Source organism: Diabrotica virgifera, chromosome 10 (assembly GCF_917563875.1).
Source record: "Diabrotica virgifera virgifera chromosome 10, PGI_DIABVI_V3a".
Classification (NCBI taxonomy): Eukaryota; Metazoa; Arthropoda; class Insecta; order Coleoptera; family Chrysomelidae; genus Diabrotica; species Diabrotica virgifera.
The window spans coordinates 45,915,816-45,929,236 of record NC_065452.1 but is presented as its reverse complement, the minus strand read 5'-3'; positions in this window follow the sequence as shown (position 1 = coordinate 45,929,236).

The window sequence follows — 13,421 nt, the reverse complement described above, 5'->3', positions numbered from 1 at the left end:
GTATAGCATAAATGGTTGAAAAACGTAAAATGCAAATACTTGTTTTTGTATGGTTTCTTTCGCAATTATTGCTATTTTGCAACTAGGGTGACTATTTTTTTAAATTTTTAACTAATTCTATATTGTAGGAAATTTAATTACGCAACTTTTACGTCAGTACAACTTTTCTCAAAAATGAATACTTTTAAAGTTATAATCAAAAAGCAAAGAAAAAAATCGAATTTTTCCTTAATTTTTTGACATTTTGATTATTTAAAAAATGTTCCGGACTTTTTGAGAGGGAGGATAACTCAAATATTATTACTTGATTTATTTTCAAGCAAGTTCTGCAAAAAAATTTGAGTCACCTCTCAACGTCCATCTCAAAACAGATGCGCCCTTGAATAATAAGGCTTTATTGAAAGTTAAAAAATAATTTGTTGGCAAAACAAAATGTGGTGTAGCGTCGTGTACAAAAAAATGCATGAAACAAATTATTGCAGTTAATATGCAAACGATTTTCGAGGTTCTTTTCTTCAGAGTTACAATATTTATACGGGATTATCATTTTAATAGTTAATTTTTAATAAATTTGAAAAGGATAATAATGCCGTACAGGCATTTTTTACTAACTTTTAAACGGAAAATTAATTTTCCTACTGTGCCCTCATGTGCCATTCAAAAAGTACGGCATAATAATTTAAGGAATATTTTTATACAGTGTGACCTATTAGATTGGAAACACCTCTATAAAATTTGAAGTTGTTAACCGATTTTAACCCGGGAGTAGTCGCGCTCACTTCTGTAACGTCTATAGTCGCGTGTGAGATTCTATCTCAAAATACGAATTTAAAACAAATTTTTATTTTTACTATTTTTATCTACTTTTTATATTGAAAATATATATTTCTAACAATTTTATTAAAAAAACCTGTGTTAACGGCCACATGCCAACATCGGCCACCTGTCCTAACGGCCAGTTTAAAAATTTCCCAAACCAATTATATGTAGACTACAAAAATTGGCAATAGCGGCCACCTTTCTATATCGGCCAATAGTTCTTTCATTTTTAGTGGCCGTTACTGACAGGTTTTACTGTATTACGAAAAAGGATGAAATGTGAGATTTTATCTAACGGCGCAACTACTCGCGGGTTAAAGCTAATTGGCTCTCCCCAAAGCCATAAATTCCACAAAAAGAAGAAGAAGAAAAAAAATTCCTACGCATTACTACACCCTTCCTCGAGGCACTTACGAAATTTTTTCAAGATCGCAAAATTTTTCATCAAGTTATCGCGAAAAAGGATAAAAATTGAGATTCTATCTCACCGCCCGACTACTCGCGGGTTAACCAATTTTTTTTTAATGTCATGTAATAAAAGGTCTAGTGCGGGACAAAATATGAAATATTTAGTTAAATTTTCAGGGCATTCTACGATACTTTTTCTTCGTCGAAAATGGAGAATTTGTATTAGCGATTTTTTTATTAAAAAAATTTCTACGCCACTGGATTTAGAGTGGCTTCAAACAGTTATGACAAAAATTTCATTAAAATATATTTATTAATAACGAAGTTATGACAACTTAAAATTTTAAAACTCACTAAGCTACGAGTCAAAAAAGAACACCCTGTATCAACAGAGAACCATAAAACTAATTATTTTTCAAATAATTTTAATATTTATAATTAACAAGATACTTTTTCTTCGTCGAAAATGGAGAATTTGTATTAGCGATTTTTTTATTAAAAAAATTTCTACGCCACTGGATTTAGAGTGGCTTCAAATAGCTATGACAAAAATTTCATTTTAAATTTATTTTAAACATTTTTTGTCTAGTAGTGGTTTATTATTAAAATTATTTGAAAAATAATTAGTTTTATGGTTATCTGTTGATACAGGGTGTTCTTTTTTGACTCGTAGCTTAGTGAGTTTTAAAATTTTAAGTTGTCATAACTTCGTTATTAATAAATATATTTTAATAAAATTTTTGTCATAGCTATTTGAAGCCACTCTAAAACCAGTGGCGTAGAAATTTTTTAATTAAAATGTCGCTAATACAAATTCTCCATTTTCGACGAAGAAAAAGTATCGTAAAATGCCCTGAAAATTTAACTAAATATTTCATATTTTGTCCCGCAATAGACCTTTTATTACATGATATTAAAAAAAAAATGGTTAAAATCGGTTAACAACTTCAAATTTTATAGAGGTGTTTCCAATCTAAATGGGTCACACTGTATATAACTTTCTAAATGTTTTGGTTTCAGGATGGCTGAAATAAATGATCATATTCTACGTAAAAAGAAAGGGTTGCGCAAGGGTCAAAATGCACTCGGGCCAATGCATTTGTACGGCATAGTAAAATATACCTTTGAGATAAATATTTTTACTTAAAATCATGCATGCCGTACAGTTTTATATAATTTTTTCGCCAGTGAAAATATGTAGAAAATTAATTTTTTTTTACGTTGCAGTACCTTTATTTTTGTACGGCATATAGTTTGTATGTCTTATTTTTGTAATATCTTCCTTACGTCTTGACGCCGTCAATTTAAAAATAATTTATTTATCTGGTCTAAAAGTGAAAAATTTGATGCGGCACTGTCAACACATGTGCCACTGAAAAGTGACGGCATAGCGCTCAAAGGTTTTCTTTTAGGTTCTACTATTTCATTTATAGACTTTTATGGTGCCTAAAATGATTAGCAAATTTCACCTATCCCGACTCTTAGTCTACAATATGAACTGGCGTTTTGCCTAAAAGCGGCAAACGTTATCATGGTCTTGAATGCACCAGCGGAACTTACCGGGGGATGGGGGGAAGGCTATCAAGCCAGAGAGGAATAACTTCCAACACTACATGCTGCTTGAATCTTTATTTAGAATCAACTTCTTTGGTACCGGTGAAGCGGAGCTTCTGGAACTTGAACTCTAACCAGGACTACGCTAAGACTAAAACTTGACTGAATTGAATCTTAAAACTTGGACGCTCTACTCTCTCGGTCGATTCTCCCTACCACAATCTCCCATATCATCATCTTTTGACCAATAGTTGTAATAGAATCATCTCACCCATCATTTCAACAACCAATAGAAAAAATGAAAGTATATTTTTAATCACACTCAGTTCACGGCCATGTTAATATTTGCCCAATAACTCGTATGGCATTTATGACATTTATGAAAATTCACACAAAAAATTACGTCTCAGCAATTCTGCAGGTGTGGTTTCTAATTGCGAATTGTGGGCAATCTTAAACGTAGTCTAAACAACTTAACTCTATGATAAACATTATAGAGATAACCACTTAACTAAATACTCAGAACCTCTTTTGAAAATATGCTTCATTGTTTCTCACGATGGAAATAGGGCACTTAAAGAAATATATCGAGCGGAAATATAATCAGTGATGATATAATATTCATATACACATTCCCACCAACACTGAATTCAAACATGCTTTTAACATACAAACGAATGATGGATTTAAGCATCGAAAAAAACGTTAGATACTTTGTGCAGTCGCTTCACTTATTACAAGGATCTGCGATATACTGGGGTGGTAATAAAATAAGTATTTTTAAACTCAGATAAAATTAAAAAAAAAAAGATGAACTGGTCGTATCTTTGGCACCGTTTCAAGCTTCTCCACATCTAATATTTATAGCTCTGTTCGCCATGCAAATTGTAAAAGGCTCAGATTTTAGGTTGTCACCAGGATTTTTGCTTTCTGACGTAAGAGATCTATAGTGCTTCTGTCCTGTACATTTCTCGTGGTATAAAATATAATTTCATTGTATGATAACATTGTGTATTTTGAAACATTATATAGGAACATTCTTTTTGTAATTGTGCTTGTGTAAAGGGCCTTAGTACCCGCGCATATTAATTGAAAATAATAAAAAACATTCTAAATACAAGACAACGAATGTTATACATTGAATTTAATATACCCACTTTAAATAATGAATATATATAATTACCAACACATTATGCAAGTTCATATTGTTATTTGTGAAATTTGTTAACGAGCTTCTTATTAAAACGGGGGCTCTAAATTAATTTCAACCGTGGAATAACCTTTTGTTGGTTAATAAAACCTCTTCATATTTAATTATTTACCTTTTATTTGGTGTTAAGAGCAGGAACAAGTTTTCGCGTGAAAACTTAATGAGTTTTTTAATAAAATCTGTTTACGTGCATACTTGCTGTTATTAAGTATTCTCAAGGTGTGCTTCAAACTTTAAAACAGCTACGTATTTTATTAATTTTCCTCTTTAGACGGTATCTGGAATAGTTGGCAAAAGTTTGTTTGATACGAAAACTAAACTACGCAGAAAAATCTATAAAATTTTAACTCGCACCCTATTTAGCAAATCCGACGGGAAGTTGGCGGAGAAATTATTTAGCATGTTCAAACTAACATGTGAAAACTGTTCTATTTTTACCCCGTTAATCTGTTAAATACCAGAGTATGGTATTTCAGGTTAGAATATAACGAGATCTCAAACCAAAATTTCTCAAATCAAATCTTAGAAAATACAAATGAATTTGACATTGACACATTTCATGTCTTTGTGAATTATGTATGAAAATGTCCTAAGATGGAAATCTAAAATAATCTTTTTTGAAGTTACGTACACTCAACCTACGAGTCTATAAAAAACTGGTCTCGTAATTACCAACTGGTTCTGTTTTGCTAGTTCCATCGTGAGTGGGGGCACCCCGGTCGCCCCACCTGCGGGAGGGTTGCGCCGGACGGTCGCTTCATCGGCCAGTCTGGCGTGAGGCTCTTGCGGGGGATGCTAGGAGGCCGCCAAACTCATGAAATGCACGCGAAAAGTGCCAGAGGGGAGTTAAGAGTAAGGTTGGCGGGTCAGATATGCACGCTAAATACGGTTCCAGACACGTCGGCTGGAGAAAGAGGGGGTGAGTTTAGTCGGTAGGCGGTCTCGGCACGCGGTGAAGCATGCCGGACTGAATCCGATACACCTGGGACAACTTCCCAGACGGTCTTTTGAAGAGTCTCACCTCCCAAAAAAAAGGTTTTACTATTTAAGTTTTAGGCTTTTATCATGTCTAAAATTATTAGAAAATTTCACCTACACCAGCTCTTACTCTACTGAAGAGATCGTTTCCACCTTCTTAATGTCCGAGCAAAATATTGGCCTTAAATTAAACTAGGAAAAACCCAAATTAAATAAACAGAGAGTGTGGTGGCCCAAAAAAAATAAAGAAAGTAAAACAGAAGAAAAAAGCATAAAAGCAGTATCTGAAAAATGAAACAACTGCGAATTACAATAACAATTAACCTTAAGTACTAACATCTTAAATCAATGGCGTAAACACTAACTAACCGCCTGACAGACGGGTTTAACATTTTAGTGGTAATTTTTTTTTGTTAAATATTTTAAAGCAAAAAAATATCTCAATGACTTACTGAAAGTAATGATTATCTAAAAAATACAGTAATTAATCTAGTTATTCTGTATTTATTAAAATAAAAAACACTATAACAAGAATGGAAGGATTGTTTGTGTACTTTTTACTCCTGAAAAAAGTGTATTAAAAATTAAACAAATTAAAGAATTTTAATAAAAATTTATAATTGAGTTAAACAAAGAGCAAGAAAAATGAAAATAAAAAGGTTTTTAAAAAATGTTATACCAAAAAAAACTGACAGGTACTATAGTTAGTACAGTTGAGCAATGGTAGTCAGCGGCAACATTTTCATCACAAAATGATTCCACTTCGCTTATGTCGTCTTCTACCTCATCAAACCATTTTAAAAGAGTTTCGTCAGGGTCTTTATTCCCTTATTTGATGTTTTTTATGAACTGTGGCACATTATGTGTAATGACGAACTGGGCATAAACACTGACACCCCGTCTATTAGACGGAGATCAAATTTTGAGCCTAAATATCTTTCGATTGACAACCTGCAGCAAATTGCCGAATTCAATACTACTAAAGAACAACCCAACTTGAAAAGTCATAAACGGGTGACTTTCAAAATTTTCTAGGAAGAGAAATATCCCACTTTCGACAAGCGATGCCGTCTGCGAGACGGGGCGTTAGTACTTAAGGGTTAAAAATATTAGTAATAGCAGCCAAGAAAGATAAATGAGAAAATGTAGTAGATAAAATGGAACAAGATACCAAAAGTCATCAAACACTATTTACGCCAGGGAAATAAGGCAAAAATATACCATGTTCGGGACACTTGAGCAGCCAGATTGCAAATGGGTTTTTTGGGTACTATATACCTAATACATTATAAATACAAAAATGTCCGTCACAGTTCGGACGAGAAATTTAGTTAATAACAAATAAGGGTCAAAAATTACAGTTTTTTCGTTTAAATCGCTACAGGTAAAAATAGGGCAATTAAATATCTTATTTATAGTATTCTCCTTTTAATAGGTAAGTCAAGGATTTAAATGGCAGTTTTGAATTTTGATTAGATATTTTGTTGCTCGAAAATTGCAAAAAGGGACTAAAATATCGAAAATAAAAAATTGCCTATAACTTTGCCGAAACTGAAAATGAAAATACCAAGCATTCAGTAAAAGACTGTCCAGCAAAGGCATCTGTATCAGGCGACACCACTTCAATTCCTCACAATACAGAATCCGGTAAGAACTCAATTGAAAATAGTAACAATCAGGCGACTCAAGAAGTAACTAATTGCATCCCACAAAACCAAACCGAACTTAACGATCAAGTTGTGCAAAATGAAACACTAAGCACAGAGCTCCAAACTAACCAAATTGAAACAGATCAAATATCACAAAAACGCAGTGTTTCTGAGCGTTCCCCAACTCATTCATCAGAACATGCTTTTGAAGTACCAAAAAGCAAAGAAAAAAAGACTAAATTAAACCAAGACAATATACCAAAAAAACATTAGAGCAAATGCTGAAACCTACAGAAGAATTATTTGAAGAACAAAATTCCAGTTATCCCTTAAATTATGAACAAATAATAGATTTCTTCGAAAATTGTACAGGCTCCTCCGACCCATTAAGCATTGCAAAAATGTATACCAATGAAATTTCTGAAGTCACAGATCTGCTGACAAAAATTTACCCTAAACTAATTGACCGAAAAATTAAAAGTAGATGCACCCGAATAAGAAATAAAATTTTACGACAGATTGATCCAGACTTCCATACCGAACCAGAAAGCGGCACCTCTACGGACACATATTAAAATAACAATATCATTCACTAGTTTAATTCAATGGAATCTGAATGGCTATTACACCCATTTAGAAATGTTGCAAATACTAATCTCGAAATACAGACCAATGATTCTATGTTTACAAGAAACTAATTTTAAAAACAACACTGCACATAAGCTAAAAAACTTTAATTGTTTCTTTAAAAATCGACAACATGCTAAAATAGCCAGTGGACGAGTAGCCATATACATAAAGGACGATATTAATAGCACAGCAATACCACTAGAAACAAACATTGAGGCAATTGCAGTCAGAATCAAAGACGTAACTAGTATTTCCTTATGTAAAATATACATCCCCCCCAATCAAGAACTTAACCAGAACGAAATATCGGATTTTTTAGAACATATACCTACTCCACGATTAATTGTCGGGGACTTTAACGCACATAGTCCTTTATGGGGTTCAAAAAAATTAACACATCTTGGTAGAAAAATAGTACTTCTGGAAAAACTCAGCCTTAATCTACTTAATGATGGACAAGGTACCCGTTTCGACATAAGAACGGGCGAGGGTTCTGATATCGACTTATCTATATGTGAATCATCAATAACGCTTATGCTTTCATGGAACGTATTACCGGAGCCATACGACAGTGACCATTATCCTATTAAAATTCATAACAAAGAAGCATCTACAGCTATACCAGAAGCAAAATGGAACTTAAAAAATGCGGATTTGACGAAATTTCAAAATCAAATCGAACGTAACTTGCATGCCATAAATGAAAATAGTAATGTGAACGAAGAGGAAGATTTAATTACAAAACTAATAATAGATTCAGCAGACAAAAATATTGGAAAAATTAATTTCAACAGTAAATTCCATCCAGTTCCTTGGTGGAATCATGAATGTTAACAAGCAATACAACAATCCAAAAAAGCGTTTAATAAATTCAAACGACAAAAAAATGAACAAAACTCTTTAGAATTTAAACGATTAAGAGCTATATATTCACTATCAAACAAGCTAAGCGCGAATTTTGGAAGACATATGTTTCAACAATTTACAGTTCTACTCCAATGACAACTGTAGTCTATTTAAGTGACTATCGTCTACTTAAATAATTAAACACGTATTTACGAATATAAACATTTATTAAATACACAAAGATGATTATTAAACGTACACGATCAAATCACGCACCGTCAAAGAATATATAGTTTTATTTTCAACACCTAAAACATATTACAATAAATAATACATTACTGATCTATCACTGTGACCGCGTGTCATCACCGATCTACTCGTATCCCTCTATCGACTCTGTCACACGCTGATACCATATAAGGAAATTAGTGGCTCGAGCCGATCACCATATTAGGAATTGAGTATGACTGCACAATGTCACAACAGAACTACCAGTATTTCGTCTTAAGCTGATTAGGGCATTAGGAATTTAGTGACTTAAGCTGATCAGCGTATTAGGATGATAGTGTGACTGCACAACTGTATGGAAAAAAGTAAAAAGAATATCTGGTACAAAATCACACAAGTCAATAAATCTGTTAGAGCAAAATAATATAATATATAAATCCCAAAAGGAAATACAAATATACTGGCATTAGTTTATGAAAAAAATTCAAGCGACGCAAACTATTCACCAAATTTCTTAAGGAACGAAAGAAATGAAGAAAAATATACCATAGATTATGAAGATCAAAATAATAGTGAAATAAACTTTCCAATATCGATGGATGAATTAGAAGCGGTAATAAAAAACTGTAAGAACTCGTGCCCTGGACCAGATAATACACCCACTATTTTTCTAAAAAACCTCACCTACCCATCTAAAGAACAATTAATCAGCAGATTCAAATTAATCTTCGTGAAAAGTATATTTCCAAAATCGTGGAGAAATTCAATAATAATTCCTATTCTTAAGCAAAGTAAATCAAAATCAGATCCCGAAACATATAGGCCAATATCTCTGACTTGTAGCATGGGCAAAATTTTAGAGAAAATAATAAATAATAGACTAATGTGGTATCTGGAATCAAAAAAATTAGTTATACCAGAACAGAGTGGCTTCAGGAAACATCGTTCTACTGTAGACAATCTGATTGACGTAGAATCGGAAATACATGAGGCTTTTGCAATTAAACAACATTGTATCGGTATATTTTTCGACATTAGTTAAGCCTACGATACAGTGTGGAAATTCGCATTATTAAAAACACTTAGCGAATGGTAAATTAGAGGTAATATACTCAAATATATATCCAACTTATTAGAAAATATACCGTTTCAAGTCAGAGTAGATGGCGTATATTCTTCAACAAGAAAGCAAGAAAATGGTATACCACAGGGCTCGAACCTTAGCACAACTCTGTTTCTTATAGCTATGAAGTCTATTACCGCAAAAATTAAACATCCTGTAAACGCTAGGTTATATGCAGATGATTTGGTTATACTTTGCAGAGGAAAGAACATAACAACCATCCATAACCATGTCCAAAAAGCCATAAATCATATTGAAGAATGATAATTCACAAGCGGACTTCAATTTAATTCCCTTAAAACCAAAGCAGTGTGTTTTACGAAAAGTCACCAAATACAACTGAAGAACTTATACTTAAATGGAGGGCAGGTTAAATATGTAGACGAAGTTAGATTTCTCGGTATGATATTCGATCAAAAACTAACTTGGAAAACACATTTAGAACATTTAAAAAATACATATCAGCCTGGAATAAATTTGTTACGATCACTTGCAAAAAAAATGGGGCGCCAACTCTTCTACATTACTACATATCTACAAGGCCCTAGTACGTTCCAAACTTGACTATGGCTCAATCGTTTACAACTCCTCAAAAAAAAATGTACTTAAAAACAATAGATGTGATTCAAAATACAGGTCTTCGAATTTCCTTAGGAGCACACCACACAAGTCCAATACAAACTCTATACTGGGAGACTGGAGAGATCCCACTCACGTTTAGAAGACAATACCTAAGTCTTTCTTATGCCGCTGCAGTATCCTCTAATCAAGATAATCCAGTTAGACACAACGTATTCGCTGACCGCTTTAAAAGTTGTTTCCAAAACTCAAATCGAACTGATCACCCTTTCTATTACCGCATACAAACTTACTTATTAAAAATAGGTATTCATTTTCCAGACACCTACGATATTTCCGCAATCCAAACCCCTCCTCCTTGGACAATCCGCCTTCCCTCTACTGATACCAGCTTATTGCGGCAAAACAAATCGGAAACGCCTGCAAGTCAAATCAATCAAAAATTTCTTAAACTATTAAGCAAATATGGTAGCTGCTTCAAAGTTTATAGCGATGCCTCCAATAACGAAGACGGAACTGGCGCAGCAATCTACTCGTCAGATTACACAGCAGCTTATAAATTACCTTCATATACAACAATGTTCTCCGCTGAACTGTTTGCTATTCTAAATAGCTATTCTAAAAAGCATTAGCTCTGATAGTTAACAAAAATAAAAAGAGAAATATTATTATTAGAGATTCTCTCAGCTCAATATTGGCATTAAAACAACTCTATTCTGATCATCCGCTACTACTTTTCATTAAAAAGGGACTAAAAGAGGCAGAAAATATGAATACTGAAGTTAATTTTATTTAGGTACCGTCTCATACTGGAATCGAAGGTAACGAGGTTGTAGACAAAATAGCAAAGAATGCACCTAATAACCCAAACGCAGAAGATAACATGAAAACCCTACACACCGACCTGAAAGCATATTTCAAAGAAAATACTTTTAAAAGATGGCAGGATACATGGAGGGACTCCCCAACCAAGTTGTACGAAGTTGACATTAACCACAATCAAATTCCACAATTCAAAAACAGAATAAAACAAGTAATCTTCACTCGTCTCCGGATTGGCCATACTCGATTAACCCATGACTCAAACGTGCCGATCAACCTGTGTGTGTTTGTGTAAAAGTGTCCTTACCGTAAAACATTGTTTATTGAAGTGTCCGAAGTATAAAGTGCAACGAAAAAAGTACAAAATACCACCAACATTAAATAGTGCACTCGGAAAAGACAGTGATACACAAAGCATCTTCACATTCCTCAAAGACTGCAAACTTTTACCAAGAATATAGTATTTTACTTTACCTTGTATGGATTTAGGTCTTTTTATAATTTCCTATTGTTATGCTTAAAATCTATTTTTAATTTATAATTTTGTAACACAATCCATACACGCTTGCGTGGTTGATGCGTAATGTAAGGAAAAAAAAATAAAATTTTGTTTAATTGACACAACTTTCTAATACTCAATACGCCGGATTCTCGGTAAAGTAGTTCTGACGGGTAGGGTATAGATTTGACTTTTTAGCATTATTTTCAGAAATCTCCGTTGCAGTATTTCAAGTTTCGTTAAATGCGAAGCATGTGTACCACCCCATGCCAAAATGGCATATCTAATACGAGATTAGATCAATGAATAATAAACAGTTTTTAAGTAAGACAAATTTAGAATATTGCTGAGATAACGAAATTTATATAATAACATTCTTAAAGTTCTGCACACCATATCTATGTGGACATCCCACCTTAAGTGACAGTCAATATACACACCTAAATATTTTATGTTGTTTTTTCTACTTATTTTTATATGTGTATTATTATTTCTTATATCTAATTCCGTGAAAGCAGGTAAATTATTTTTATAAATTGAAAACGGTATGAATTAAGTTTTGTCAAAATTAACAGTAAGCAATCTTTCATTCAGCCGTTCTAGTACCCTAACAGTTTCTCTTTCTGCTAAAATTTTAGTTCGTCCCAAGAATTACTGGTGTAGAGAATAACTGTATCGTCGGCAAAACAAATAATCTTGCCATTTATTTCCATTCCTGCCTAGGAATTTATATAAATAGTAAACAGTAAGGGACCTAATATAGTACCCTGAGGTACACCATATTGTATATTTTTTTCGGCGCTTAGTTTGTCATTAATTTTGACCAATTGTGTTCTATTATTTAAATAACTTTTTAATAGTATGTATGGTGCACCTCTGATTCCAAGATCCTCCAAATTTTCCAATAGCTGTTGATGACAGACAGTGTCAAATGCCTTGGCTAAATCCAGAAAAATAGCTAATGTAGGAGAACTTTTATCAAGCATTTTGTATAAATAATCAGTAACACGTCCTAATCGCATCGGTAGTAGAATATCCCTTCCTAAAACCAATTTGGTTCCCTGATAGCAGATTAAATTTTATGAGATATTTATTTAATCGCTCTGACAGGGCTTTTTCTAATATTTTAGCAAGGCTGATAATAAGCGATATAGGCCGATAATTTTGTACTAAATTTTTGTCACCCTTTTTTAATATGGGTATAATTACCGATTTTTTAAAAAGTTTAGGACTTACAGCTTGTTCGAATATTTTATTTATTAATACAGTTATAGGATTTACAATGATATTTGCAACTATTTTTAGTATATCTGCAGAAATGTTATCTATGCCAGGAGATTTATTAGGTTTTAAGGAATTAATAACATTATGGATTTCTGAGTTAGTTACAGGTTCTAAGAATAATGTACGATTGCATGTAAATTTTGGAGAAACGGGAGATTGCTGTATTTTAATCTTGTCAGCGAGCTCATTTCCTACATTTAAAAAATATTCATTAAAAATATTGCTAATGTCAGATCTATCAGTAACTAACTCATTGTTTCTATTTAAGATAATTTTTATTTCATTTGATTTTGAATTATTATTATCTAACTTTTAAAAGTATTCCACAGACCTTTGGAACTATTTTCATATTTTTTTATTTCCGAGTGAAGATACGTTTTTTTCGATTCAATAATTAGTTTATTTAATTTATTTTTGTATACTGTATATTCCTTTTTAAATATTTGATTATCTGGATTATTTATAAGTTTTCTGTAAAGTTCATTTTTTTTATTAACTGGTTTTATTAAACCGTCCGTCATCCAACTATTCCTTTTAACTTCACATCTTTTTTTCTTTACTTCCTTAGTATTTTTATTAATTACTGAAATGAGCGTATTGGTAAAACTGTCTACCATATCATCAACATTATCGGCATTTAAAACTTGCTCCCAATTCTGCAAACTGAGATCTCTTTTTATATTATCATAATTTATTATTTTTATGACATTTTTCTTAAAACCAATTTTGGTCTTAATATCAAATATCAATATATTGGTATCAAATACTGATAAAGGTAGCCTTATGATCAGT